At 34.5% G+C, this 26,364-nt stretch overlaps 1 protein-coding gene across 2 annotated transcripts in view; it reads right to left on the reverse strand.

Annotated features, from left to right (window-relative positions):
• The window catches only part of SEMA3D (semaphorin 3D), a 194,862-nt gene that overhangs the window by 136,419 nt on the left and 32,079 nt on the right, over positions 1–26,364 (reverse strand). The window contains exon 1 of one of the 2 annotated variants that reach the window (XM_027574137.2): positions 21,928–22,023. The exons of the other annotated variant lie outside the window; for it this stretch is intronic. The gene's annotated coding sequence lies outside the window, so the exon portion shown is untranslated. Of the gene's footprint in view, positions 1–21,927; positions 22,024–26,364 lie in introns of those variants that run through there. 2 annotated transcript variants of the gene reach the window in all.

Genomic DNA, 26,364 nt, shown 5'->3' on the forward strand with positions numbered 1-26,364 from the left:
AAGAGTATTTAACTCATGTGCTGTAAAGATTAAAAAACCATGCTGTAAATCACTATACCATGCCCAGTACATAGTAAGTGATCAATGAGTATTAGACTTTTTAAAATCATTATATTCAATTTGTCTTAATTTTCCACTAACATTCTTCTTAAGTACAAATGCAAATTATGGCATTAAAGACATTTAACAATGACCTGAATGTATGTCTACAAAGTTTAAGGCCTGTAAAATAAAGATGTTTTAAGAAAATAACATATAACCTCCAGGAATATGAAGACAAATGAAGAAAATGATTAGAAGAGATCACCAAAAAGGACAAATGAACATGCCAGCAAATAAACAAATTCCATTTCTATGGTTTAAGAGGAGGTTATCAGTGATGGTTTGAATTTTGTTATGAAGGTTAAGGCATTGTATCTCGAGTGCTTCAAGTGCTATTCATTTAAATTAAATCATGTAATTTATCAAGAAAGGGAAAATAAATAAATACCCAATAAGATAATAATTCATATAAATCTTAAAATCAAAGTAGAACAAGCTTTGGTGAGTATGTTTAATACTAAACTTTAAGATTATCCCTTGTATTAAAAAGATTAAAAGGATTAGGCTTCTTTTGGTGTTTTTCCAGAAAGTACACTAGCTTCAAAGGGGAAAAATAGGGAATTTAAATAACTTTGTGGGCTATGCAGATTTGAAGGATATAGTATATTCAATGGTATATTCAAAGTATAGCAGTAATATATGTCCATAATTCAATATATCCTTTTTTATTGGATCTTAATACATTATATATTTTTGGATTTTTAATGCAGCTATCCAGCCTGTTTCACTCAGTGTACTATTTTCCATTCCAAACACTAGCCTTTATTTTTAAAATGGGTATAAAGATCTTTCATGAACTTAGTTCTTTGCTTTTCACATTCTTTAAACAATTTACTCTGCCTAATGATGATGCCATTTTAGAAATTTACATACCTTATATTTGATAAATTATGATATCCTTTGACATGTGTACAGGATTATTTTAAAAAGTTAATTTAAATAATTTTCCTGCATCAAAAAAAATAACTACATTTAAATGCAGCTATATTTTATCCAAGATCAATTTTTATAAGTATTTTTATTTACAAATTACTAATTTACTGTGGCTCAGTCATTAAGCGTCTGCCTTAAGCTCAGGTCATGATCCCAGGGTCCTGGGATTGAGCCCCATATCCCGGCTTCCTACTCAGTGGGGAGTCTGCTTCTCCCTTTACCTTTCCCCACTCCTTGTGATCTGTCTGTCTCTCTCTCTTTCTCACGCGCTCTAATAAATAATTTTTTTTTTTAAAGTAACATACAAGTGTCTAGTGCATGAGCAATATGCCTGTGTAAAGAATGAACTAGGTGCAAGGCGCCTGGGTGGCGCAGTTGGTTAAGCAGATGGCTCTTGATTTCAGCCCAGGCCATGATCTCAGGGTCCTGGGATAGAGCACTGCCTCAGGCTCCACGCTCAGTGGGGAGTCTGCTTGAGGATTCTCTCTGCCTCTCCCTCTGCCCCTCCCCTTGCTGGTGCTCTCTCTCACTCTCTCTCTCTCTCTCAAATAAATAAATCTTAAAAAAAAAAAAAAGAATGGACTGGGTGCTACCTTATGAATTTCCTTATCAGGGAGCCCCGTATTTCTATACATCCTCTGGTGTTTCTCATGTAAGCTTATTTTGCCCCCCCCCCTTTTTTTTTGGCATTTCTCTTTTGAAGCCCGTTCTGAATTTTTGGCTACCGAGTTTCCCTCCACCCTCACCACCATCCTTACCTAGTTCCCTATTAACCAATATCAGTTTTTTTTCTTCCTTCTTTTTGAGATATAACTGACATATAATGTTAGATAAATTTAGTATCAGTTTCTAAGCTGTGTTGAATTCCATCTTAACACTCTCTGCTATATTTGAAGAGCTGGATTTAAATGGCCATCCCAGATCTTTCTGCCTCATTTAGGATAAGCAAGGAATTCCTGTGTTTAGCACTCAGCTACAGATGGACATTTCCCCATTTTTATTTTTTACATATTTCTCTACTAGAGAAAATGTTTTATCTATATGACCTCTGAAGTTTCCCTAAAAAATGAAACTAGTACTGTAGTCTGGCTTTTTAAATGCAGAATTCACTTTAGGTAATCTATCAAAATCCTCAATAATTCATTTATTTTTACCACGTGTTATAGCAACTGAGATAAAATTCCTGAGGCTGCCAGAGGCGACACAGCTTGAGAAATCTGCGATGGTTCAGGTTGCAAATCCCTTTTCACTTCTTATCAGCTTTACACCCTAAGAGAATTCACTTAATTTTTCCAAGTCCAGTTTCCTCATCTATATAACTGGATTTTCAGTTCTTATCAAATATGATTGTTGCAAGAATAAAATGAGATATGCAAGGAAAGCACTTAGTACCTTGTCTGGCACATAGCTAACTCTCAAAAAATATTAGCATAAAGGTCTTTCATTTTTGCATGGACTGTGATAGCAGCTATTTTTCTAAAGATGGTAAGTGAATATAAAACTTAAAAGGAAGCCTGAAAACTCCCATGGACTCCTATTATGCTTGCAAATGTGTTTGTATAACTTGGCATTAATGTTCCCAACCTTCATTCCACAATGTAAATTTTTTCAATGCATAATCAGATAAAATCCCTATTAAAGTAATAATAATACATTATTTTCTCTAAGCTTCCAATTTGTTGAGCCATATGCACTGCCAAAATGAAATCCTAACCAAAAGAACACACTTAATTGCTTTATTAGATATAGAAATGGTTAGAAAATTAAAATAAAGGCAAAGAAAAACAGAAGTATTTTTGTTTGAGAACATTCAACTTGGAGTTACCAAATACGTTTGCAGAAAAAGTCTATGGAAGAAGTCTTAGAAGTGAGATTAATATTTATAAACAGTTTTGACAGTAAGCCAATCTAAAGTTACTCCCAAAAGCTTATTTGGATATTGTGAAGAGCCAAAAGAGTTTATATACATAAAGAAATTTAGCTTTAATTATAACTGCTGCACTTTGTTTCAAGTATTCAAAACACTGAACTGTTATAGTAGAGTAAAACAACAGTTTAAAGACCTTTCCAAATAATATTTAGGCCATTCCATACATCTCACAAGATTTGTATTTGTACTTTCCAGAACAAGTGTAATTTCCATCTATGGACACTTGTAGTTTTTTCAGCCACATGAAGGCAAGGACATCAATCACATTCCATTCACCACTCTATCACCAAAGCCTAGCACAGTGCCTCTCAGAAAGTAGGAGACATGCATATATCTGTTTAACAAATGAAAGAAGCAGTCAATCTCTTCTTTCCTTTATCAGTCCACTTCTATGACATATGGTAATAAGCAGCTGAAATCTGTATATCATTCCTGTGTGTGATATCATGACAACTCAAAAAATCTGGGGAGCCTCAAGAGTCCTAGAATAATATGGGAACTTTTGGACCAAATTAGAATGACCCACAGCTGCTACAAAGATTCATATCAAAAAGAAAGAAAGAAAGAAAGAAAGAAAGAAAGAAAGAAAGAAAGAAAGAAAGAAAGAAAGAAAGAAAGAAAGAAAGAGCTGCTACAAAGATTCATATCAAAAAGAAAGAAAGAAAGAAAGAAAGAAAGAAAGAAAGAAAGAAAGAAAGAAAGAAGAAAGAAGGAAGGAAGGAAGGAAGGAAGGAAGGAAGGAAGGAAGGAAGGAAGAAAGGAAGAAAGAAAGAAAGAAAGAAAGAAAGAAAGAAAGAAAGAAAGAAAGAAAGAAAGAAAGAAAGAAAGAAAGAAAGAAAGAAAGAAAGAAAGAAAGAAAGAAAGAAAGAAAAAGAAAGAAAGAAAGAAAGAAGAAGGAAGAAGGAAGGAAGGAAGGAAGGAAGGAAGGAAGGAAGGAAGGAAGGAAGGAAGGAAGGAAGGAAGGAAGGAAGAAAGAAAGAAAGAAAGAAAGAAAGAAAGAAAGAAAGAAAGAAAGAAAGAAAGAAAGAAAGAAAGAAAGAAAGAAAGAAAGAAAGAAGAAAGGAAGGAAGGAAGGAAGGAAGGAAGGAAGGGAGGAAGAAAAACTAGGAGGAATGACTGAGTGAGTCAGACATTCGTGGTTATTTCTGGGTATCTTTTATTTCAAGAGTGTTCAGAATCACATTTTTCTTTAACCTCACTTGAGGATGTTACAGAAAACCCCTGTATGGAGAAAGAGACCATGAAATGTGAAGAATTTGAAATTTGGAGTCAGATAAGCTTACATATGAATTCCAGTTTTACCACTTTCTGGACAAGGTTTTCTTTGAAATTTAGGAAATGATGTCACTGTGTTATGTTATTCAATTTGAAATAATACATATTAAAATCCCTATCCACACAATAGGTGTAAAGTAAACATTAACCATTATGAGGATTATTCTTTATTACAGATTATGATAGCTCCATTCTCCCAGTTGAGTGTGGTTTGTCCGTGAACCCTGATGGTACTTAAGATGTGGAAGTAAGCAAATGCTCATTAACTATTTGGAAAATTCTAAGACTCACCTCCTTCCCCCATCCCCATGGTCTCACTGGAGAAACTTTCATAACAAAATGCTATTTTAATGTGATTCTTTCTTTACTATCACCTTTATACTTCCTGTTTCTATCTTTCTGTCAGTTACTGAGCTTTATCTAGAAGACAAAGCATAAAATTGAACATAGGCAGAAATTAAACACATATTCAGAATTATCCATTAAGGGGCACCTGGGTGGCTCGGTCAGTTAAGCGTCTGCCTTAGGCTCAGGTCTCCATCCCAGGGCTCCCTGCTCAGCGGGGAGTCTGCTTCTCCCTCTCCTGCCCATCCTCCACTCATGCTCTTTCTCAATCTCTCTCTCTCAGATAAATAAATAAAATCTTTAAAAAAAAGAATTATCTGTCAAGCATTCATTCTGTCTTTACAATGTCTACATTCCTTGAACATTCACAGCACAAACCTTTTCCCAAGTAAATGTACATCCAGATTAAAAGAGGATGGGAGAGCTGTGTCTAAGTGGTAAAATATGCAAACCACTTAGAGAAAAAAGTAGAGAAGTAAAAATTATTGCTGTCTTAGGCAAGAAAGAATGTGAAATTCAATTACAATACCACATGCATGTGTCTTTTGGAATGTCAAAGAATAGCAAAGAATTCTTGATCATAAAACAAGGAGAAAAGATATCTTCCTATCCTTGGCACCCCAAAAATTCAGTTTTTCAGAAATCTCTTCAATAAAACTCTTGTATTACATTACTCTGATAAAATTAAGAATTATCTTTTCAAAAGTTACCTTGTGTACTATTTTCCTTATTCACTCAAAAAGGGCTGACTGCTATGGACTATGATAAGCATCAGTATTAAGCAGTCATACAACTTTGATTTTTCAAATAATGCATTTGATTCATTTAAACAAGCATATATATCATCTATCTGGTGCAGATTTGTAAATTCATACACTTCAGGAAAAACTGTCACAATCTATAAAGGGTATTTCAACACTAAGAGTAGAGCAATTAAATTATACATTTGTCTAATACTGTCTTACTTCAAAGACTATAAAAAGGGTAAAATCATTACCATCAGAAGGCAAATTATGCCTTACTGTTGCTAAAAATAAATGTACATCAACTATAAGAAAGACACTTTCAGTATTTTGCTCTTTACAGATTTTTGTCACCCAACTTCAACTATTAAAATCTGACTTTTAAAATATATGTCAGCTTCTCTGGTTATAATTTTATAAAAGATACAGAGAACATGAGCAATGATGAATCACATTATAGCAGAAAGAGCACTGAGTTAAGAGCCTAAAGACCTGACTAAAATCCTGGCTTTATCTTACACAGGACATCTTATCCTTAAGAATTTAGTCAACCACTCAGAGACGCCTTTTACATAAAGTTAGGCTGACATGTCATTGACCTAACATCGATATAGTTTTCATAAAGTGCACATAAATATTTCAAAAATGGTTAACAGACAACATATATAAACCTAACAGCTTCTTTAAAGGGATTAACTTTTTCCACTTAATTTCAGAAAGCCTGTTTTTAGATCTATTCTAGTTTTTCTCTTTATCAAATAGACAAGAATACACACACACACACACACAAACCCCAAGAGGGAAAGGTGAGGAAATCTCTGTTAACATCTGTTCTTTAATTACCAAACACGTTGTCATCTGTGACAGTGATGCCATTTCATAATGTACGTGCTATTTAACCTCTAGGATTAATTTTTTCCACTCCGTTTTCAAGGCCACTAATGGAGCCTGAGTTGCTATGACCGTAAGCCTGAGTTACTACAATTGGTATTCGGGACTCTGCCTGTACTCCAATCCAGGCAGTGCCTGATGTTTCCAGATTTGTTTTCTTAAAGTGTTTGCTTTCAAAATGCCATTTTTAATTTAAAATATAAACTCCATAGTTTGGCATGCCAGTTCCTTCTTTACATAAATCTGTTCCTCAGTGTGCACTCCCTGTTCCAAGCAAGATGGTCAACAAATACATGCCATCCAAGTCATGTTCATTTCCTTCTCCCTGTGCATGATGCCCTGCCTTCCCAGATCCAATCTCATCCAAAAAGCATTTCTGGATAAATTCCAGGTCAAAACATTCACTCCCTATCAGGATCACTATAGTACATTTTTCTCTACCACATTAACTTACAGTCAAATTATCTTGTATATGGTTTGAATTGTGCACACCTCTCATCTCTCCAAAAATGCTGAAAGATACTTAAACACAGAAAATGTATATATTTCTTAATCTGCCTCAAATAGCCCTTAGAACCTGATGAGGCTCTAAGCCTAGTAAGGAAGCCTAGTAAATATTATTAGATAGATAAGACATCAACCAATTATAAAGGGAAAACATAATAAAAATACCTTCTCTTCTGGCCAACACTAAATGAATTTAGGAGATAGAAAACTTTATAAATTTTTTAAGAAAAAAGATAACCTTTAAAAACCTGAGAATCACATGTAAATTTGTGATAGAGAAACTGACAAAATATAGTAATTATTATAAGGAATTGGAGTGAGAGATAGGTTATGCTTTACTGAGAAAAGAAAACACTGAGGTGTGAATAAAGAGACATCACACTGTTTCTCAGGTGCTTGGGGGATGGCTGCACCATTCTTCACTTTAGGTCTGACAGTATCCATTTCTTTAAGATCTTTAAGCCATCCATGGGATGATCTGATTCTAAAACAAACTCTCATGTAAATTGTTTTCCTAAAATCTTCCAATGGATTTACAATTCAGCCTAAAATAGCTGCATTTCAGATAATATATCCGAAGTCATGGTTATGATTTACATGTATAGCCACATAACAACTTGTGTGATTTTTAGTAAGGTGTGGTTTCATTGAAAACCTATGATGAAATCATACTAAAAGATACAAATTAGCTTGTAAGTTTACAAATGGTGTTTTCTTTGAAAAAATGTTTTGTTTTTTTTTTTTAATAATCTCTATTTTATGGCAGAAATGGGCATATGGGTATGGCAGGACCAACTGTTCCCAGCATAAAGACTCCTCTTTCCTGTTAGGGATACAAATGTAACCAGCCCTGAAGTTGAGCAAGGCACATGGTAGAAGTTACATTTCGCAACCTTTCTCAGAGCTGGTGAGACAGAGTCAATAAATTCTCACTAATTCAAAGTGATGTGTATATCGTCCTTGACATTTCTTTAAAATAAATTGCTTACCTCCATTCCCTTTCACGCCCTATTCAAACAAGCTAGAATGTGGGCCAGGTGCTTGTAAACCAGCTGTGGTCACGCTGCACCTGAGGGCAACACTCGGAGGAACTCAGGGCAAGAAGACAGAAAGAATCTGAGGGCAAAGTAGAGCCACTTACTCACCCTTTATTTGTCCTGCACAACAGAGAAACATGCTACTATCTCATTTGAGCACTGTATTGGGGGGTCTTTTTGTAGCAGGAAAACAGTGCATGTTCACTTTATTAATAGTTTTTAAAAGCTAGTTTATGGGGTGCTTGGGTGACTCATGGTTAACTGTCTGCCTTTGGCTCAGGTCATAATCTCAGGGTCCTGGGATCGAGGCCCACATCCCCAGCAGGGAATCTGTTTCTGCCTCTCCTTCTCCCTCTGCCCCTCTCCCCAACTCCTGTGTGCTAGCATGCGTGCTCTCTCTCTCAAATAAAATCTCTTAAAAAATAAATAAGTAAAATAAAAGCTGGTCTAAGGATAGGTTTAAAACCTATAGATATAAAATCTCTGATAGGATTTGTATCCTCTATTACTTATAACACATTTCATAATACAATTATTTTAAAACAACATAAATGTAAAATATTTGCCCTAAAATCATTAGCAAGTTTTAATATATCTGCCATGTGATCAGAAGATAAGAATTTACAGATGAGATTCTCTTTCGTCTTTGTAAAATTCCATCTCTCTCAGCCATACATAGTTGTACTTTGTGTCTTTCTTTGTCAATACAGAAGCTCTTCCTTCTTTCTCTATTCATTTTTGCTATGGAATCTCATGGACATGTTTACTAGCAACTACAAAAATAATGCTACTGCTGAAACACTAGTTCATAAGCTGTTAGTAAATGTGGATCAAAAGTCTGAAATGATAACTGACATGGAATTGATAAGAAGTTAAAAAAAGAAAGAATGGGAAAATAGAAGGCATGGCCTCATTTTATGGCTAACAGACAGTGTACGTGCCACCTGTAAACATGATAAATGCAGCCTAACCCTACTCAATGAGAAGAAAAGTACACTGTGGAATTATTTTATAAGTTGACCTTGGAAAATACTACTCTTGTTCATAAAAATACAGGATGCACTATAACTAAACATCTCCTATACCTAAATATCACAATAGTTATAATACCTTTCGTTTGTGTTTATTTATTTATACATATAACATTATGGTAGGATACCTATGTAATATATAAAAAACATTTAGTAAATATGTAAATTGACATTCAACATTAAAATATATGGGAAACTAATATTGGACTAAGTAGTAACACTCACACTCTCTGAATACCTCTACTTCAAAACATATTTAGTGTAATCAGCAGTCCTCACACAAGGGAAAACCCAAGAAACTTCATTTTCAGCCTCTTATAATTTTTCATTATTTTTAATAGCAACCATAACTGACAAACATCTGGTCTTTAATTGAAAACATCATGGTATAAACAAACATTTGACTATCATCCTGAAGAAAGCAGAATCATCATGGATTCCTGAAATTAATTCGAGGCCAGATCCTGCCACCAGCAAGCTTTTTCTTTCTTTTTTTTAAGATTTTATTTATTTATTTGACAGACAGAGACACAAGTGAGGGAGGGAACACAAGCAGGGGCAGTGAGAGAGGGAGAAGCAGGCTTCCCGCCGAGCAGGGAGCCCAACGCGGGGCTTGATTCCAGGACCCCAGGATCATGACCTGAGCCGAAGGCAGACGCTTACTGATTGAGCCACCCAGGCGCCCCTGAGCTTTTTCTCCTTAGATAATTAATGTGAACTTACTATGGTCTGAATGTTCATGTCTCCCCAAAATTCATATGTTGAAATCCTAACTGCCCGTGGGTGACGGTATAGTAGATGGGGTCTGGGAAGTCATGAGGCTCTTAAAAAAGAGGCTCTAGAGAGATCCTTAGCCCCTTCTACCAAGTGAGGACACAGGGAGAAGATACCAACTAAATCGGGAAGAAGGCCCTCAGGTAAAGGCAACCATGTTGGAGCCTTGATATTGGACTTCCAGCCACCAGAACTGCGAGCAATTAATTTTTGTTATTTATAAACTATGCAGTTGGTGGTACTTTGCAGAGCAGCCCAAACAGACTAACACAGACCTCTCTAAGTTTTACTGTCCTTTTCTTTAAAATAAGGAAGCTGGAACCATTCGAATGCTAGGGTCTCTTTTAAACCTAAAATCCCAGAATGGCAGATCTGGTCATGTTGGAGTGTCTCCCATTTCCCCAAATTAAAAAAAACATACAGTCTGAAAGAAAAGTTTATTGGTAACAACAGTGCTTACCTTTATATATAGATTCTGCCCCCATAATCATGACATTTACTAAGTAGTGTTGAATATGATTTTGTCAAAATGTTTGAGTGATTTAAAAATTTCAGGTTTACTCAAGAAAAACAAAGTATATCATAGACACAATCAATCAAGAACTCCAAGACAGAAACAAAGCCCAATGATAAGTTTCAATAAGCATGAAAATAAAAAAAAACAACTGCTTTTCAAATAAACCACTTTTCTGTACACCTTTAAAAAATGAAAACATTTTACTTTGCCAGTGTTTTAAACTTAAAGCCAGAACAACATGACATGTAACAAGATGTAACAAGATACCTATTCTGTTTGTATTTTGAGGGTATTTTTGTTTTTCCCACACGAGAAAGCCTACAGGAGGCAAAGTTAAAATATAGTAATTCATTTTTATAATTATTATTGTCAGCATAATCTCCAATCATATTTGGAATGGTTGGGTATTTATAGCAAAGAAAGCAAGGGGGCATCTCTAAATAGCTAGGCGGGCTATAACAAGGGTTACAGAAGGGAGGGGGTGGGGGGATGGGGTAACCGGGTGATGGGTTTTAAGGAGGGCACATGTGGTGATGAGCACTGGGTGTTATACGCAATTAATGAATCGTTGAACACAACATCAAAAACTAATGATGTACTATATGCTGGCTACTTGAACATAATAATAAAAAAATATTAAAAAAAGAAAAAAAAGAGTTGTGCAGTAAATAAAAAATCAACTGCCATTCAAACTGATAGCTATTTTTACATGCTTTTAACAATGGAAGTACCATTTTACATCAGCAAATGCCTTGTAACAGGACGTAGTTCTACTTTTCTCACAGTCTAAAGAATAATGCTTAAATACATTGTGAAAGCATTTCTAAGAAAGTAAATTAATATTACTTACTATAACTTACTTAATCCAATCTAAGACACTATGATAATATATGTCATTATGTTAGGTCTCACCAAGACAAAAATGTTGCCAAACCATGACATGCCATTGATTATATGAGGCATCCCATTTTCAGAATTGTTAAATGAGAAAAAATACCCATCTAGAATTCATGAAATACTATAGAATTATCTCTTTTTTGTGGCTAGACTAAGATCTATATTCTATTTCTTTACTAAAAAAATGAGACAAATGATAAACACTATAATTTATAGTACTTTGGCAGGATAAGGCATTAATCTCATCACACAACAATAGCAATAAAAACACTAATCATCACCTTTTTTTCCCCTGGGTGAAAATCAACTCTGTAGAGTTAAACTATCAATACAGCAGAAGAAGTAAGAATGATCAAAACAGGTAATATTAAATAAACGGGTTGTATGCTGTAACTAATTATTGAGCAGTTAACATATTATAGGCTACTATTAGTAAGTGTCCTATAAATTTTAAATGCATATATATGAAAAATATTTCATAACCTATTAGTAAAATTGTTTGTAAGGTATGTTTTATAAGAGATGACAGAATGTTACTACACCTGAAATCAATTTTACCATATACATTAACTAACTAGAATTTAAATAAAAACTTGAGGGGTGCCTGGGTGGCTCAGTCGGTTAAGTGGCTGATTCTTGATTTTAGCTCAGGTCATGATCTCAGGGTCTGGAGGTAGAGCCTGCATTGTGCTCCATGCTCAGCAGGGAGTCTGCCTGAGGATTCTCTCTCTTCCTCTCCCTCTGTCACTTACCCTGCTCATGTTCTCTCTCTCTCTTTCTCTCTTTCAAATAAATAAATTCATCTTAAAAAAAAAAAAACTTGAAAAGAAAAAAAAGAAATTACAGAATTTTACAAATACAATACTAACATATGGAGAAAAAATATTCTATTTTATCTGATTTAAAATAATCATTGAACCACTACAGTGAATGACTATTAATTAATTTATTCAGTCAAGAAAGTATTTATTGAGCACCTTCTAAGTATCAAGCACCCTTCCAGGCACTGCAGATTCTAAATGAACACAGAAAAAAGAATCTCTATTTAAGCAGCTTATATTTTAGAAGAAAGAATAGAAAAAAAAACAGAAACAAAAACAAAAAGGAAATGACATATGTATCAGAATGTGGTAAATGCTAAGGAGAAAAACAAAAGCAATACAAAGGTGGGATGGAGAAGTTGCCATCTAAATAGGGTAACTTATTTAAGTGACATTAAGTAGGCTTATTGTGAACATTTCAAACATTTCCACTCTTTTAAACAGAGTAATGACATTAAAAGCAAAGACTTAATTCTCATTTGGAGCATTATACTTACTGGGCATGTAAGGTTAGAACAAAGTCTTATTTCCTCCACTTTAATTAGAAAGAGAGTGATGCTTTTTTTTAAGTGAAAAGAAACTGCCTCTGAACTCTCTTTTTTACTTGGTATTGCTACTCTCGGAATATACCAGGTAGGATGGTTAAAATGTCAAATTTATTTTCATATAATGGTTACAAACCATAATATCTCAGTTGACAGGACGATTGAAAAGAGAAATGCAAAACAAGTTTTTGCAGAAGAGAGCAAAGAGTTGGTTCCTTTTGAAATCCAAATTAGAGTGAAAATATAATCAGCCTATTCATATTCAATCAATCTTGAACGAGTAATAAGTGACTACTGGGACTTGTAATTCTTACAAGAGTTATATGTTGTCTGAACACGGTAGCTAATTGAATTAAATGGCATTATATAATGCCATATGTTATATAAAGGGCTAAAGTAAACTCATAGCATCAGTGGAAATGAATTGATGTATCTTACTGTTCTAATGTGTGCAAGATCACTATGTTAAAAAAAAAACCACAAAAACCTTGAGGCATTCTTCATCATGATGTCACTTCAAATATCAACACACAATTTTGTTCAACTCTCCTGTTACAGCTAAATTCTTATTTCCTGACTGTCATATATCATTTATTGTATATAATCAACAGTCTAAAACTTGCAAGACACAAACACATTATTAAGAGTTTCTGATTAGCACAGAGTCCTTATTAAGGGCCAAATCTATATAATCCAAGTTTCAAGAAGTTTTCCTTGGGTAAGAGCCTAGTGTTAAATGAATGAATGTGCAATCTGACTAGGGATAGGAGGGAGGGAAGTTTTTCACACTTTTATTGAGTGCAATGTTTTGGTTTTATTACACAAAAATGATAAAATTAAAAATACATTTAGAATTCTCAAAAGAAGAAAAAAATCTGCTTTAATCTATCTCTTGTTGTAAAGAAAGAAACTTGATACTTTTTAGCAAAGTCTGAGTATTGTTCTTTGTATCAACTAGTTTACTCTCAAGAAAAACAAATTGTATATCATTAAAACAATCTCTTGGGGGCACCTGGGTGGCTCAGTTGGTTAAGCGACTGCCTTCGGCTCAGGTCATGATCCTGGAGTTCCGGAATCGAGTCCCGCATCGGGCTCCCTGCTCAGCAGGGAGTCTGCTTCTCCCTCTGACCCTCCCTCCTCTCATGTGCTCTCTCTCTCTCATTCTCTCTCTCAAATAAATAAATAAAATCTTCAAAAATAAATAAATAAAACTACTTTCCCCTTAAAAATTAAAAACAAAACAAAACAATCTCTTGGACTCTACACCACAAAACAAAGACAGAAGCCCCTGGCACTGACTAAAGTCAAAGGGTTCTTTACATTCTCTCCCAATACACAATATCTTAGTGTAAAATTCAAGGTAAATTTTACTGCTGCTTATTTTATTAATAATAGATTATAGTTATTACAAAAGTAGTATCTTTGCATCCTACACAGTTAAACCACAGATGAGCAGGAAGAAGAACATAAAAACACCATATCTCTATTCATACTCCACTCAGAGACTGTCACTGTTAAAATTGTATCTTTCCATATTTTTCTATGCATGTACACAAATATACTTTATCACAATGAGATTACATCAAATATTCTATTTTGTAACCTACTTAGAAGTTAATTATCTTCATTTTGCCTGTCAGTAACTTTTTATTCCATTTAATATCTATTACACATTAAAATTTTCAGGGTTGTCCCCAAATTGTTCTTTATATCTGGTTTGTCCAATTTAAGATCCAATTCCATGTGACACACTGTAACTAGTTGCTATGTCTCCATCATTTTCAACCTAGCACACAAATCATCCCCCTTTTCTTTTCATGACATTAACTTGTTAATGAGAGATAGGTTCAAGTTATCTTTCTAAAAATGCTTTAAAGTCTTCATAAATATCCATGTTATCAAGAGTTAATAAGTTATTTGAAAACCATGTGTTAACTAGCTGCACAGTATGCCTATTTCTCAAAGCTTTTGTTGGAATCCACAGAAAATTAATCACTGTGCTATATCGGGGATACTGTGCTCATTTTTAAAAGATTGAATGTTCTCTTGATCTTTCTCCACTGGGAGAAGGACATGATGCATGCCTCCCTGACAGAGCGGTACTGCCCTTAATGAATGAGCATGAAGGTTCTAAAGACAGAATCTTAACTATTACCTAAATGCACCTTCTTTGTGGTCTGTACAAAGCAATTTCCCCCATGTACTTCTTCACCCATCAGAGGAAATCTAAATAAGAGTGTATTCGTGTTGGGCTGAGTAGTACCAGTTTACCTAAATTAATGTTTATTTAGTATTAATAATGTTTTCTATACAGAGAAGCTGGGCTCTGTTTTCTCAAGGTTTTTGCCAAGTCTCATAAATCTGGGAAAAAGTGGTCAGTGTAACCCCTCCTAATAACCAAAGTGGCCACACACAGAATAAACAAGGGCCTAGTTTATAAAGTCGTCACTGAGAGACCCTGTTGGAGTAAATTTGGATTTCTCAGTATTAATTTATGATGTGTGCAATGCACTTTGCACTCAAAGAAAGAGAATAGGAAAAGAGTTTAAAAATGCATTTAAACAGAGCTTTAATATATTAATGCACTATTTAAATTTAACAGCCACCCTACCCTCCAAAAAAAGAAAAGAAAGAGAAAAAATGTTTTTCTGTGAATTACTTGGAGGTTGGCAATGCATTTGAGTTGACCTGATTGTGTAAGAATTTCTAAACAATGATATACAACATCACTAAAAACAGACAATTTGCTGGGTATTTCTCCCCTGGTTTTTAAATTATTCGAGTACTTACTTAAAACTTGAGATGCCATTTATTTACCAATATAACTGATTTTTGAACCAAAAATGCCTCCTAAAATGTTGAGAAAGTTCTTAGTTTTATCTACAATTTCAGTATCAGCTAGAATTAATACTATATGAATTTTGTTGTTTTAAAAGTCAAAATTTATTTGTCTGGACATGAAATTATAACACGATTTAAAACGCCATAATAAAAACTTTCTGAAGATGTTAATAACTTATAAAAGACAGAGACCACATTAGGGAAATAAGGAATCTGTCTCACGGTGGTCCTATTTTTATGTAATCGTTCTCCATAGGAATACAACATTTTCCCCAATTTGCATTCATCATGGATCTCAGAGAGCAGGATGTAGACAAGTTTTAGAAAGAATAAAGGCTTTTGGTATTTGTTTGGTTTCAGAGATCCCAGAAAGAGGTTCTTCATAAGAAAGGAAAGCGGGATGGCATTTCTTAGTGTCTGAAAATCCTGTCAATGTTTTCTTTAATTTTATGGCTCCTTTTGTTTTCTCACTAGAAAGATTCCCAGACAAGCAATATGATGTGAACGTAATAACCTTTTCTCTTCTGGCTGAGTGATGGTTTCTCAAAATAAATATAACCCATCTTATATATCTTTTTTCCTGAGTATTTCTCTCTTGAACTATACCCACAAATTGAAAAGACTTTCTCTGCGAATGCCAAGTGCTAAGACATCTCCCCCTAAATTAGGAAAAGTAAAGTCAAGGGCAAGTCTACATCAAGATAATTTGCTAAATTTTTCAAAAGGTACCTTACTGGAAACTTGGGAGTACTGAAAATACAACTTATAGAAGAGAACTTCCATAAAAGGAACAGGACATTATCAGGAGTCAATCTCCTCACGGAACAAGATAATAGAGTATATTTAATAACTACCACAACAAAAAATCTGTTGGGGAGAAGGCCCTATGTTGGGGGAAAAATGTAATGTATTTGCAAAGAGAAGTTATTTTTGATGACTTGAATACAAAACTTTGAGAGATTCAAAACACATACACATAAAGAAAGAGCACTTGGTATAAAAGGATAATTCAATCTACCTTATATTTATATAGTATTTTGTAGTTTTGTTGTATATACATACAACATTGTATTTCACATGTTACACTATTTTAAATCCTTTACTTAATTCCGCATTTAAGATAGCATCTCAGGGTACTGATAAAAAAAAAAGAAGTAGTCATATTTTTTTTAAAGATTTTATTTATTTATTTGAGAGAGAGAATGAGAGAGACAGAGCATGAGAGGGGGGACGGTCAGAGGAAGAAGCAGACTCCCTGCTGAGCAGGGACCCCCCGATGCGGGACTCGATCCCGGGACTCTAGGATCATGACCCAAGCCGAAGGCAGTTGCTTAACCAACTGAGCCACCCAGCCGCCCAGAAGTAGTCATATTTTCAAAATGAAAAACCCAGCGTAGTAGCAGATACCATGGATGAAAGAAATGGAGGAATGGGTTGCAAACACCAGTCTTCTCATATATTTACAAATTTATATAGGTGGAGAAATGCAAAGCAAAATTTTCAGATGCTTTTGATAACATGGCAGCAGACTTTCGAAGCAGGCTACAAAGGGATGTTGATACATCTGTGTGGGTGCTCAGAGGAGTAGCAAACTTCACAGGGGCAATTCAAGGGAAGAGCCTCAGGAATAGAAAGGCCAAAAGAAGACATTTTTAGTATACCAATTAGGATGAAGTAAGTGAACCAGGAAAACATTCATCCCTCCAGGGAAGGGCTTTGTCATGTGCAATATTGTTAACCACAATATTAACATGATTTGTTCATGGGCACAGGGTTTCTGTCCATCTTTTTAATCATCCTTATTTCTAACTATCTGTAAATATGCCTCTAACTACAGACCTGTTACAAGCTACCTAGCTAGAAAACAATTCAGTACCAATCACAAAAAAAAAAGTAATGCCACCATAATTTAGAGGCAAAAAATGGATACACACTCACATATAGGTATACACATACCATATACAGAGAAACACGTACTTGTATTTCTGATATTTAGGTGGTGGGATGTCATGAAATGAAAACAATCAAATCATTTTTCTTCCACTGTCTTATTTTTACATGTTATTTCTTTCTCCTAATATTTTACTTACCTAGATATTGCACATCACAGTATCAGCTAATTTATTGCTCTCTGCCCATGTAGTTGGATCTGAAATAATCAGAGTCAGTCCTGGACATATAACATAGGTGACGTGTCCTTCCCATTACCTTCAAAAATCTTTCAACCATATGACCAACTCCCTGCTACATCTCCCTCTAGATTTTTAGAACTCTTTGAGCTGAGAGAATTTAGAAGGTCCCAGACAAACCAGCCTGCTGAACACTATTTCTGGTTTTTATTTCCTCAAACACCTACTATCTAGTAGATGGAAAATGATTTCAACCAGTGGATAAAAATTAAAGAAATTATCCCTACTACTAAAGCCTGCTACTAATCTGTTACCACAGCAAAACATTATGATGATCTATTTTTTAAAAGTATGGAAACTTTATTGACAAAGTGTGTAGTAGGAAATTAGAATTGAAAATGAACAGGTGGGGAAAAAATTAAATCAAATTTTGATTTCAAAATCATAAGAATTTCAGTGACAAGAACTCGTATCAACACTAGCCTTAGCCCTGTCCTAGATAAGTAAGAGCTCTATGCTATTACATTTCCTGTTTTTCTTTTCAATTAGAAATTGATTTATATTCTTCATGATTCACTTGATTATAACTTGCTTTAGTTTTCTGTTCTGAGCCTTCAGTTGGGGACACTGATAGCTCTCATGGTTGACTGTGAAGGAAACAAGTATGTACTTTAAAAATTCTCATATGTGATTTCTTCTAATAATCCAGATAAGATCCGCTGAGTTCCTTAGCTGAGGGTAAATACACATTTCTATAAGATATTTGTTTTTAAAAGGAAACAATGTTTATATAGTTAACTGGGTTACTTAAATGCAAAAATGAGATAAAATGGAAAATTAGTTCAAATCCTCTGACTCAGAGCAAACCAGGGTTTATGTGCAGTTAAGATATACACTTTAGAACGTAGAAACTTTCACTCAGTAAAATACATCTCATATGGATTGTTAAAAAAAAAAAGTAGTGCTTTTGAGTGAAAAGTATCACTAGAAATGTTGAAAAACATTTAGTCCAACTCTTAAAATGCCACATCAACATTTTAAATGTCCTAGCAGACACTGATAACATTATATTCTTAAAAATACACAAGTAACCTCTGCCTCAAGCCATGAGGATGGTACCATACATCATAACTGTGTATTCTAACATCAAATTTCCAAAGCCACGGAAAATTATACTGTGAATCCTGAGAAATAGTCTAAGTAAGCTGAGAAAATGAGAAAATACTGAGATGAAAGAATAAGATATGAGATTTTAGAGTTGGTTTACAGTGCTTTCTATTCGCTTTCACTATGGCAGAAGCTTTTTGACTTTTCAAGTTTAAGATTCAGGGGCTATGATTCATATTAGCAATAAATAGTTTAAATTCATGATTCCCAAAGCATGTGCCAAGACACCCAGGAGCACTATAGTGAACTCGCCCAGGATGCTGGGGGTGGTATTTGGAAATTTCAGGGTAAACACAACATTTGACATCTGTCAGACACTACACAAACTACCACGCAAGGTATTTCACAGTTTCGACATTGGAGAGTGCAACATTCCTTTCAAGGATGTCAAAGCTGTGTGAAACTGGGTTTCCAGCAGGTGATGTGATGAAAAGCGAGTCCCTCCTGAAAATCTACGTGGAACAGGTAATGAAGTTGGCAGCATTCTGTTCCTAAGGTTTGAGAAGTCGCCCAACACACATATGCATACACACACACACACACACCCATTAATAAGTAATTGTGGTTATTTGCAAATGAAATAAAAATATTAATTTTATTTTTTTTCAATTTAGCTTAACAGGACACAAATAACTTACTAAGTTGTGGCCTTAACTAATAAGCCATTTGGCTGCAATTATTTAATAAACAGAATTTTTGGTTTTTGTCTGTTGGCCTAGTGGCGCCTTAAAAATATTACTGAGCTGCTAAGGTACCATGAACTGAAAAACTGAAAAACTCTGGAAACGTCTATGTGCTTTTCTAGAAAATTAAAAAAAAAAAAGTTTTGCTGCAAGTAGGATCACCTACAAAATCATCCTGAAAAAGAATCTGTGCGTGCTACCGACTCATCAGTTCACCACTTAGATCTTCAAGTTTCATTGTGGTATCTCCTTTACTCTATTCCACACTTTCCAGCTTCTGCTAGATTTAAAGCCAGAAGATCATAGTCATTGAAGCTTTTCTATATTGCTGTTTTCTGAGTTTATGTCTGAGTTCACTCGGTAGGTAGAAGCCTGGTATAACAATGTCCTCATTGTAGCGCCACAATTAAGCCCTGCTGGAAAGAGTCCAAAGCTGACTTTCTTCACACCAACTTCCCTCTGTGGTAATGATGTTATTTGTGTTTCCTGTGAATTCCTTTCATTGTAAAGGTGGAATAAACAAAGCAACATTTCAAAATAATGTTCCTAAGGTTTAAAAAATAATCTAACCCAGTCATAACATAAAAGTTTAATATTTGAAGGCTTCTTCAAATGTTAAGCGAAATAAATGTTTAAAAAGTAGTGTTACCTGCAACAAAGAAATACACACACACACACACACACACACACACACACACACACCCTCCTATGGAATTAGAGAGGTGATCTGATATTACTGAGACTAAAAGGCAAGTAAACCTACATAAAAAGGAAACTGCCGCAGAAACACTGTGTAAAAATTGAGTACAGGAAATAAATTGTTATCTGTGAAGTTTGTTGATTTTTCTCATTCCCTCTGTTCATCCTGCACAGTCTGTCTTTGTTCCTTACTTTGGAAATCTCCAATAAAACCAGGTAAACTTCCCCGTGTTTATGCATATATAAAAAAATTCCTGGAAATCTTTTCCAATCCCAAGTTAAAACAAAGCAAACACACAAGCAAACAAAAACAGTGTGACATGCTTAACGAACAGTAACAGATTATTTTCAAAATCAGTTCCAAAAAGCATATAGTTCTTCATTAGAAGAGTTAATAATTAGATAAGAATATATTTCAATATCAGTTAAAATTGAGCTTCATAATGGATTTGTGTGTATATGTGATGATCATACAGGCATGCAGTTTTTAATTATTATAGTTTGTCTAGATACTATTCTTCTACATCCTCAAAGCATCTTGCATAATGCTTTTTGCATTAACATTCTATATTCAGTTTATTTTATTGAATTGAAGGTTCTAGGACATCTTAAGCTTTTATATTAACCTTTTCCTAAAAGATATCAAATAATTCTTAATTCATACTATAAATTCACAAATTTTAGATCCTCCCTAAAAAAATGAAGTTTTCTGGACTTACTTTGATCAAAATAATGAAAAAGCCCACAAAACTAATTTGCAAAGAAAACCTCTTACAAATATGGTACACACCCCAAGTGCTTTTCTTTACTTCTAATTATATCAAATGTTCATTTTCATATATATACTATGGCCTGATAACAAAATATAGGAAAATATCATCACTGTACAACTTTCTGCTTCCTTCTGACTTATTAACCAGTATTATCATCATTTGATCCCTTCCTTGTTTTGTTTTTATGTTTTATTTTACACCTATACTTACTTGTAGGAAAGTATTCGTTTATCCAAAGAGTGCTTTTTGATCTTAGGTTTTTATCATTTCAACTACCTGTTGGACAAAAACTTTACTGAAATGTGCAAATAAGTAATGACAGAATTGACCTCCTACTGATTTTTTGGCTAGCCCAAAGCTGTATATGAAAGGATCACTGTTATCCATAAGCAAGTAAAAGGGGTATCAGTATATGGAACTAAATTTGATCTCAGATAAAAAAAAAAATAAGTAAATGATTTGGTAGCCAAAAGACATCCCTGTCCTTGCCCCAAAAAGAATAGTTTATAATATGAGGACCACATAAACCTATGTCAGGTTTGTGGAGAAGACAAGTTGGCAAGCACGAAAATTATCTCTGGCAGAGCAAATGTTTAAAAGGTTAGTTAAATCTTATAGTGAAAGAAAACTAGGAGCTATTGAAAACAGTGACACTGTTGGAAAACAGTAAAACTCTAGAACATTAACAGCATATGATAATTAGGAATAATTTAATAATAGAAGAGCATTGCTTACATTATACAGCAGTGATATGCCTTCAAATATGTATTGATAATCTCCTTATCAAAATAATTTCTATAAAAAAGTGTGTTATAGAAAACAAACACAACTACAGATCCCCATGAGAAACTGACCAATTGCTTGTAGCTAAGATAGCAAATTTTATTATTCTGTGAAACTAACAAGGTAGCAGAAAGCCCTGGCACAGTTTTTAGTCTTTTGCTCTGGTTCCCATGCAAATCAGTCAAGTAACCTCAGAAATTGGGATTGCAACTGCAATTGTTCATACTGAGCAAATATCAGAAAGCTACGGCTGCTAATTCAGAGAGAGCTAAGTAACTATTTACAGGTCATTTCTAACCTAGCGACAACATTAGAAAGTACGTGACAAATAAGACCCAAGGCATCCTAATGAGTTCACACTATTTGTTTCAGTGCAAAACAGCAGTAAAAAGTTAGACAGCAGACACTCAAACATCATTGGCAATCCAAGATTTTTTTGAACTGATTAGTTCTATAAAGAATATTGCAAGTGGTATAGACATAGATTATCCAAAGACAGCTAACCTTGGTAAAGTATCATGTAAGACTCTCCTCTCCTTCCAACACCTCAGTCCAAAGAGACCCTTCCCTTGCTTCTCCTTTTCAGCACGGAGTACCTACTGCTTGGTCCTGACTGCCTGGCCTCTCACCCGCAATCTGCCCTGTAACCTGCTTAATCAAGAAATGTTCAGACATTGTCGACATCAGAGAATTTCTGAGCTCCAAACCCTCCTCATGCCCCATTTTCTTAGGACTATCTAGGATACACATTAATTACAGCTCAGATAGCAAAAGCCCGTGATGGTTGATAACATTTACCTTTTAATAAGACACCTTGAATATTTTATTTTTAAAAAGGTGGAACAAGACCTGAAAGAAGAGAGAGGACTGGGCAGGGAGGTACACTCTTGATATCCCATCAAACCTCACACAAATATCACCATGTGGGGGGTCTGCCACTTCCTCTGTGCCAAGACTGAACAGACTTTTACTTCTTAACACTGTAGAAATGAGCATGTATGAAACGCACTTGCCCAATTTATTTGTGCTTTTTATTGCAGATGAAGTAATGGTCAGTGTGGCAATGATTTGAAATACAGTAGTGCAGACTGTTTCCTTGTTTATAGGGAACTAGAAAGGCAATATAAAGTGCACTTTGTAAATGTACCAGAGAGAACCATAAAACTGAATAAGCCCGTTGACAAGAATACAACACAAGGTGATAACTTTAGGTTAGACCTAAATAATAGACAACCATAAAAAATAATTAGGTTTAAACACATAATCTAGAAAAAAGACTAAAAACTTTTTTTCAAAAAAATGCATACATCTAAAGGGAATTTAAAGTTTAGATTTACTTAAAAATACACTTCTCATTTTAAAATACGGCATAGCTTGTCTTTCTACTTATAAGGACTTAATTACATCATGTTATTATTGGCATCTCCCTCCATGTTTTATCACACTGATTGCTTTAAAATGATGTAATAGCCTTTCTTATTCTGCAAATGTTTTTCCAAAATTTTATTATAAAAGTTGTCAAACACACATAAAAGTGTACAACAAACATCCATATCCTGACACCTGGATGCTATAAGTAACATTTTTCTGTACTTGATTTAATGCATAGCTATCCATCCTGCCAATCCATCTCATTTTTTAAATGTTTTTCAAAGTGAGGTGAAAATGTTGGTACACTTCACCCCTAAACATGTTAGCATTATAGAAATACTTTAATTTTCTCTTATAATTTAACAAATATGTTGCTAAGAGATAATGATAATTAACAAAATATATTTCTTACTGTGCACTACATCACTAGGAGGCTAGTTAACTGGTCCATTAGAGCTTAGTGCTTATGAGGCTATGGTCTTAGTTTTAACCTCCCTAATGGGTCAATTAGCTATTTTCTTTTCCATGGGTACATATTAAACCTCTAATAACACTTAGCCAAACTGAAACTTAATATATTTTCAACAAGGGAGTAACATGCAAGAATACAGGAATCTTTAGTTACATGCAAATTGGTGAGCAGCCCCTATTGATGATGTTAATTAAATACATTTTGTGAATGATTCATTTGTGTATTTTAGTGACTGTGAAACATTTACTATTTGACAAAGTATAATAAAATAATTATAGCTTTTTTACATTGGAAGTATATCATATTCAGATATGAATGCTTTATTTTATTTCTGAAAGAGAGTGAGAGAGAGCATAAGGGGGGGGGCAGGGGCAGAGGGACAGAGAGAAGCAGATTCCCTGCTGAGCAGGGAGCCCAACCTGGGGCTGGATCCCAGAATCCTGAGATCAGAACCCTGAGATCATGACCTAAGCCTAAGCCAAAGGCAGCTGCTTAACCGACTGAGCCACCCAGGGGCCCTGATATTTATTTATTTCTAATACAGATTAGATCTTCAATAGAATGCAAATTATTGAAGAGTCTAATATTACCAGGCTGATCTTTGAACCTATCATAGGACAACAAGTAAACAGTTCTTGATTTTTCATTGAAAAGCAGAGGCACCTTAATGAATAATTTAATGTTGAGCTATTGAAAATAATGAATAGTATAACTCATGACACTTATATAATTCCCTTTATTTTACCTAATGTGCTTTTAAGTCCAAATTTATCTAGGTTTATTCAGTTATTTTGATCTCTCTTCTTAAGATCAGTTGTTTTTATCACCTATTGCTGATATATATCTATATATATATGCTTAGAACTGCTACATGTAGACAAAATAAGGTATTACTATACTTATATTTCATATTATGCCATAAGAGAAGTAATTCTTAAAATAATAAAGCAGACTTCGACTTCCATGTATTTCATAGAATACATTTGATTCAACAAATGAAGGAATAAGTACATTTTCAAGAATGTAAAGTTCCAAAATTATCTCTTGAGAAAAACAAATCTCTCTTTAAGACTTAGGATCTTGATAACATTCTAATTCCATATGGAAAAATTGTAAGATGCTTACCAATTTAGAAGCAAATTCCATCCCTATGGTTGTTTACATGTCCCTCAAAAGTTACCACCTATATGTCATCCATATTCATTTAGTATAAAGAATTCATTAAAAAAATAACAAGCAAAAGTTCAGAAATTGACATCTCTTTATAAAAAAGACTAACGTGTCTACCAAGAAAAATCATTAGCATCAGAGATAGTAAATGCCATGTGGCTATCTTACAGACTACAAACCATTCATGGAAATTCCCACAGGAAACCTATCACATATAGCAATCGTTCTAACACATTTTGTTTGGAATAATGATGCCATTAACACTTAGCACCACAGTTCCCAAATGTAAGTAAGTTTGCATAATAGCTTGCTCTTTATAAAGATAAAGATAGTGAGTCACTGTGCAGAGAGGCTGACATGCTTTAGGAATAAATGCCACTTTAACATATAGAAAATCTCACTATCCCTGACACAAGCCTTTTTATTTAATTAAAAAAAATCTGAGTTTTGATTCTGTTTCTTTATTTTATAAGAATAAACACTGATTCTTATTTGCTTAGAAGTATAAAGAAAGTCAATACTAAAAATATGACAGTAAATAAATCATGTTAATCTCAAACAAGGTAATAATTTTGATGTTAATGTTAAAATACTGATGTGGTTTGAACAAAAATAACTTGAATGAAAGATTAATACTTTCAAAATACTAATAGAAAGATTTTTAGTTTATTTCCTCACAACTGAGACTAAGTTCCTAAAAAGATGCTTCTATGAATAAATTAACAATTTGGTACAGTTTACGTGTCTTCCCTCCAACATTTGGCTCTTGCCCCATACTTTACGTATGTTACCTAAAGTGCTCACTCTAATATTCTCATGCTGGGTCTTTTGCACTGTGATCCAAAATGATCTGCCATTTACTTTTTTTATTTTTCTTTCCCAATACTTGTATGTAAATGAAAAGCATCCATTCACAGCTGTACCTGCATCACCATTAGTTGGGAAATGAAAACCAAACTGATAAGACAGCAAAATCTCTGCTGACCAGAGGTGTAGTTCCTTTCCCCAACAATATTCTGTCCTCAGCTTTCACTTCAGTTGCAAAGTACACTGATTTGCAACATCACTCAGAAATTTTTCTCTTCTCCTAAAAGCAAAAGCTCAGACTTCCTCGGTCTCTCACAAATTCCTTTCACTTACTTCTTTCACCCATTCCCACCACCTGTGTCCACTGTGTCTACCTGCTCTGTTAACTACGACACTCCCCCATTGCAGCCATCGGATTTTCCCGGGTTGATCCTCATCTCTATGAACACCCTTTGGCTATCCCTTTTTTTCCTACTCACACTAGGTCCTAAGATTACCTTATTTTGACAATGACTGCTCTTTCACCTTTTGTTACAATTGAGGGGATTGTTAATGATTAATTTCCACACTGCCAGCACCAACAATTCATACCAGCAGGTGCCAGAAGGGGGTTCAGGAGTCTAGATTAGCCATGAAAACACTCCAAGTGGTAAAACTCAATACGAACAATTTTGACCAGCCAATCATTTTAAAGTTAGCTCCCAAATCCATGGGACTACACTCAAATTTCCTTCGCGCTCCAATCCTTATTGTCTTTATTCTCTAATTCCTGGACTATTGCAACATTTCCCTAACTTGCTTTCCATCCTTCCTCCCCACTTCTCCACTTGTATACAAACCATATTCATACTCTGAAGGTGTTTTGATAAGATTCATTGGGCAGGCAACGAGAAGACTTTCACTGTTTTTACACACAGCTTTTCGAGTTTTCAACATCCTCCTCAATGATCCAAAACTTTATTTGGGATTTATCTCTCACTCTTCCTATAAGCTGTGAATAAAATGTTATCTTATTCTCACTTAGTCATCATATTTTTGAAACCTACTCTTGTTAGGTACGAGGACACAAGTGACAGTGTGAGTGATTTGATGTAGCTACAAAGTAATCACTGTTAGAGCAG

Source organism: Zalophus californianus, chromosome 12, assembly GCF_009762305.2.
Source record: "Zalophus californianus isolate mZalCal1 chromosome 12, mZalCal1.pri.v2, whole genome shotgun sequence".
NCBI classification, from domain to species: domain Eukaryota; kingdom Metazoa; phylum Chordata; class Mammalia; order Carnivora; family Otariidae; genus Zalophus; species Zalophus californianus.